Source organism: Octodon degus, unplaced genomic scaffold, assembly GCF_000260255.1.
Source record: "Octodon degus isolate 3935 unplaced genomic scaffold, OctDeg1.0 scaffold00136, whole genome shotgun sequence".
Classification (NCBI taxonomy): domain Eukaryota; kingdom Metazoa; phylum Chordata; class Mammalia; order Rodentia; family Octodontidae; genus Octodon; species Octodon degus.
Genome location: NW_004524712.1, coordinates 2,144,712 through 2,150,595, shown reverse-complemented (window position 1 = coordinate 2,150,595; position 5,884 = coordinate 2,144,712).

Genomic DNA, 5,884 nt, shown 5'->3' with positions numbered 1-5,884 from the left:
CAGGCAAGCACTTATTCTACTGAACCATCTCCCAGGCCCCAAGGGTGGTTTTCTTAGTTGAATAGGTAGGTGGTGCCTTCTTACCTCAGAAATATTTGCAGCAGATTTTCACTGTACCTAGTAATTGTTTCTAGTCTTTACTCTTCAGTATTTTCTTGCTGAAAGATATTGTTGAAGTATTGCACAGGTGTATCCCCAAATATTGAAATATTTGTAAAATATTTATATTGGCTTGAAGATCCTGCAAATCATCATGGTGAAAAGATGTATCAAAATAAATGGAAGTCGCTTCAGAAACAAATGTTAGTCCATTTCAGTTAAATAAATTGTTTAAAGAAAAAAAAAGAATAAAAAGACAATGCTTGAGAGAAGAAAAGCCTTCAGACAGGAGAAAGAGAAAAAGACATCGCCCCAGACATATCTGTAGGGTCCCTGGACATCTGTCTCATTCTCTGAGTGTATCCTTGATCTGAGCCACTGCAGGTCAAAGAGCTCCACTTTTCACCTTCTGTCAGTGTTACAGAGTTCAGCTAATCTCCTAGCTATTCCCCAGTCTGAATCAAACCACGCACTTCCGAGTCTCAGTGACCTCAAAGGCCATCTAGGAGAAAGTGGTCTTGATCTCCTACCCACGGCACCATGCATCCGCCTCTGAGGCTTGACAGCAGTTGACCTTTACTAAGCCATTCCTGCAGCCATGCCCACTGCCGGTTCTTTTACCTTTGCCCACCAGAGCATCACCGATAAGCCCTGGCCTGCTGCCCTTCCTGACAGGTGGCCTTAGAGAGTGGACTCTGTGACCCAGAGCGTCTGAAACCTACTCCTGCTGGGGATCTGAGTGGCTGCTGAGTGGCCCAAATATCAAGCTTTGATGTTTCTTCCCTCAGTTATGTGCTTTGTGCTTTGGCCTGGACAGCACAGGTGACACAGCACTCAGCGCTCTTATGTTCGGGGAAACATAAATAATGAACCCCTTAGATTATATTCCACGTCAGTGGGTGCTCCTTTCCCCAGGACAACCTTGTAACTAATCTGTGTCAATATGAGGTCAACCTTGTCACGCATGGGCATCATGTTTAGGTTCTCTGGGGAGAAAGCTGTAGCCTCCAGGCCCTCTTCTCTTTGAAATTGTTAGTCCTACTGTGGGAATGCAGCGAGGAGCATTCGCTGTAATTATTTGGTAGTGTGAGCCCTTCTTTATCTATTCTCCATCTCTCGCCATTGTTGTGTTGAGGCTGGGGTCCAGCCCACCTGGGAACCTTTCTGTAGACTGTAAACTCGGTGATCTACTGGGAAGATGATAGCCTATTGAATCCAACAGATGTGGACCTTTGTTACATTGGCAAAAATACACAAGCTCCCAAAACTCTTGTGCTTCTTTGGTAAGATGAGGTCAATTATTTCTTTATTTTTATTTATTTATTTATTTATTTATTTATTTTTCCCAAAGTTTTATTGATAAACAGATAGCAATGAGACAGTTTCAAAACTGATTAGTAGGACAGTTTCAATAATTAATACACTGCATATTGTTGTCTTTGTAGTGGTTAAGTCCTGCTCTTTTATCTGTATATTGGACAGGAAAATGCCCACTGGAAGGTGGCAGCTCGCAGAATGAGGAATGGCAGAACTAAGGAAAAGGAAAACGACTCAAGTAGGAAAATGTCCTTCTAGTCCTGCCTCGCTTTCCATCCTCATATCCTTGCGAGGATCAATATAAAGATATTTGGTTTTTGTCCCCATAACATCAGTGTTAGTCTTTCACACTATAATCATTAGACAGGTGTCCTTGAAGAACAGGGCCACAGAAAACTAAGCTTCGTCTGTATTTACAGCCTCCGCCCCGATAGCTGGCATCATGGTCAGAGCTCTGCCTCCTGTCAGATTACCAGGATTATTACAGCCTGTAGAAGCAGGAACCCTTCTATTAACTGCATATTTCAGGGTCTGGATTCCTTGTTTGTAATGAGAATCTAATTCTGAAGTACAACCCACTACCCCTGCCAACTAGCACCATTATCCAAGCTTCCCACCATCCATGGAAAAATTGTAAGAAGCCCAAGTTTGGTACCAAAAGAGTTGGGGACTACTAATTTAGGGTCTTTGTTGCCTGAAAAAAAAAATATAATAACTTAAGCTCAAGAGAAGCTGGCTTGGTACTCATTTTCTTCCACTGCCCTTTTTCTTAGGCTGTTCTGTCTGCGTCAGAGGGATCGAGCACGCAGACTACTCAGCTGGAGTACTGGGTTCAATTCTGGTATCATCCCATGGGAAGAATGTGGTCCCATTGAGGTCAGCAGGGGGAGTTTGGCCAAGAGGATGGTGCCATCTGAAGGGGACAGGGTTACTCACTCACAGTACTGTGTGACCCCAGTCTTATCATATCTGAAAAGATGTCATGTGGATGTGAACTTACACTTGCTTCATATAGATCAACAAACACAAACAACCAATGTGAAGAGGAGTTTTTACATCAACGTGAATTAGTATTTTGTGAAAGATCTCATAAAGTGAAATGAGGTATCTGGGTGGGCTGTGTTCCAAGTAGCTGGAGGAGTGAAAACCAGACAAGATGTACCTCTTTGGGGAATGTTGCAGAGAAGACTTGGGTGTTTTGATCTGAAGTTTATGATTTTGTCATTCTAGCAGGAGGCCTGAGGGCACCAGCTGTTAAATAAATGAAGTGGGAAGCTCCTACTGGGACCTTTGCGGGAATGGGCCCCAGTGTGTTTAAGTTGCTTTTGCTGGGCATTGTCATAATACTGTTCATAAATGAGGGTAAGGTCTGGAGAGGGAGGCAAGAAGGGTGGTGGGAAACTGTGTGGGTGGAGAGAAAGAGGTTTCTCCCCTCGGCTTTTGGTGCAACTGTAAAATGATTTAAGATGAATTTTTCTTCTATTCACAGGTGATGGAATCCTAGGAAAATGTACAGTGCATTTGGTTTGCAGTTTGGGGATAACTAGTGCTATAACGAGAAGGGACATTTTTTAGTTAAACATCGCCCCATTCTTTTTATTACCACTCCAGGGTCTTCTTTCTGCCCCCAGCCAGAGGGTGGAGACTTTAATTCGTGGGGGGAGTCACAGTCAACCCTAACGGAGGGACTAAAGCTGGGACAGTGTCAGCACCTTTCTATGATATTTCTACTACACCAGCCTTTTAGAGCAGAATCACTTTCTCTAGAGTTAATCATTAAAGGTTCTTTTCTTTTCCTCAGGGATTCGACACTGTCACTTCTGTAAGCACTTCGACGGAGATGAATGCCGTTCTCGCATGTCTACCTGTTGGAAGTTCAATATGTTGCCAGAAAACAAGAGTTGTGCCACAGAAAATTTTTATTTTAATGATCGCACTTCCGGTAAGTGGGGGTTAGAAAGAGAGTCCGGAGATCAGCGGTGGCGAGCGCAGTCCTCCCTGGCGTTTAGGGGCAGAGAGAAATCAGGATCATGGAAGAAGGTGGGGAATGTCGGTTCTCCAGATACAAAGCTGGGTGTGGATTGTGTGGCTGCAGATAACTTGGGCTGCTCGTGACTAGAGAAACATAGATGACATAAATCTACAGGCACGGGGTCCATTCTAGTCTCTAGAACATAGCGGAGGCTCTAGGGTGGAGACATTGCCCGGGAGGTGGTGAACTGAGACAAGCGAACACATTTGCTCTTCTCTCTTTAGGGAGATACCTGTTTCGTTTTACAGTTTTGTCTTGCAAGCCTTGTGAAGCAGGAATGTTCCAAGTATACCACGACCTCTTGAGAGAAACATTTTGCTGTACTCACAACGACTACTGTAATGATGGCAGCGCTAATTATGATATAGGACAGAGTTCATTAGAAGAAACAGGAAATGAGAAATAATAAATTAGTTAAGATTTTAAAATCATGTCTCAAGCAAGGCACGGTGATTCACACGTGTAACCCAGAACTCGGGAGGCTGAGGCAGAAGGATTGCTACAAGTTCAAGGCCAGCTTGGGATATCAAATGAGTTCAAGGCCAGCCTGAACTACATAGTGAAACCCTGTCTAAAAAAGACAAAGAATAATAATAAAATAAAATCATGTCTCCCTGTAGTCTTGACTCTTTCCACTAGCACCGGTATCTGACGTTTTCCCCCAAGCCTGACTTCAATCTTTTCTCTATTCCAATAAACCTGTCTATGGAAATTCAGTTATTCCTGTGTCCATGTTTCCATTAATAAAAAAAGGGGAAACTCACAGGTCACAAATATCTCCACTCTGCCTTCTGGTTGAATCTCCCAGTTTTTGGTTCCTGATTTCTCCTGGCAGTTTCCACTTGTCCTGAACCTGGGGAAAAGACAAAATTCTAAAATCTGTTGCTCCATGTATAAAATATTTTTTCTGTTGGAGTTCAGGAAGATAAGGAGGAAGCAGACAACATGGAAATTTACAGGACAAGAGCTTACAAGAGATTTTAGGAGGAATATCTGGGAGAAGAGCGGAGGAGGCCCTTCATGGCAGGTGGGGCGGGGAAAGGCTTGGGTTGAGTAGGAGTTTGGGGATGTCAGTGTGAAATGGAAACAGGCATAAAGGATAATCAATATATTTGGCAAACCAGGCCTAGTGCCTGCTATCATTCTGGAAAAGATACTGGCCACATCTGTTCTTCATGACACACACACACACACGTAGCACTGTTTTTTCACTCATCTTACTTGGCTGTCATGGCGAAATCCAAGTGTATCAGAGTGAGGATGTAGCTAATTGTTGCCCAGGTAACTCTGTCTGTTGAGATGTAAAGGATATTGTCTTCAGAAATATTCAAGTATTACCACACATTTAATACCGCCCTTACTTGTAAAAGCTGAGCATTTTTAGACTACTTATGCAGCCCTGCCATCCAAAATGTCAAAAAGGGATGAGCAGCAGAATTTCCCAGTAGTTTTCTTAACAAAGTTAACAATTCATGAAATTATAAACACTGAGTTTTGAGTAATTATTTACTTACCTTACATGTGATGTCCATGACTATGTTTTCTTATTAACTTCTACCACATTGTATGTATATAGTATAATAAAATATTTAAAATTAAATTAATTAAAAATAATTGTAATTTGCATCAATTAAGCAGTGATGTGGAACATTTTTCATTTGTTTATTTGTCATTTGTATTCCTTCATCTGAGGAGTGTGTATTCATCTCAGACACCAATTTTTAAATTTAGTCTTTAAGTATGTGTGTGTGGAGGGTGTCTGATTTTTTCATTTATATGTTCTGGATATAAGTATTTTGTCTGAAAAACAACTAGATAAAATATTTTTCTCCCTCTGTGGGTTGTTTTTTCACACTGTTGGTGATTTCTTTTGTTGTGTAAATCCTTTTTAGTAGGATGAGATCCCAGTTATCGATTCTTTGTAGAACTTCCTGTGTGATCAGAGTTTTGTTCATCAAATCTTTGCCTGCACCTGTGTCTTCAAAACTTCGGTCTATTCTCTCTTCCAGGAGCGTTAGTGTTTCTGTTTTATATCTCACTCAAGAAGGAATGACAGCCACTAAGAAATCAACCAATAACAAATGCTGGAGGGGCTGTGGGGAAAAGGAGCCCTTTTCCATTTTTGGTGGGAGTGTAAACTGCTGAAACTGTGGAAACCAGTGTGGAGAGTCCTCAGAATCTAGTACTTGAGACCTGATTTGATCCAGCTATTCCCTTTCTGGGTATCTTCCTAGAAGAACTGAAAATATCACACCACACCAATATGTATGCAGTTTGTGATAGCTAAATTTTGGAAGCAACCCAAAGGCTCATCAATCAAGGAATGAACAAATCTTTTTTCCTTTCATCTTCATTATTTAATCTTAAGTTCCATTTCTTTTTAGTATATGTGATATAACTTTCGGATTTTATTTCTTCTCTCAGGTTCTTTTTTTT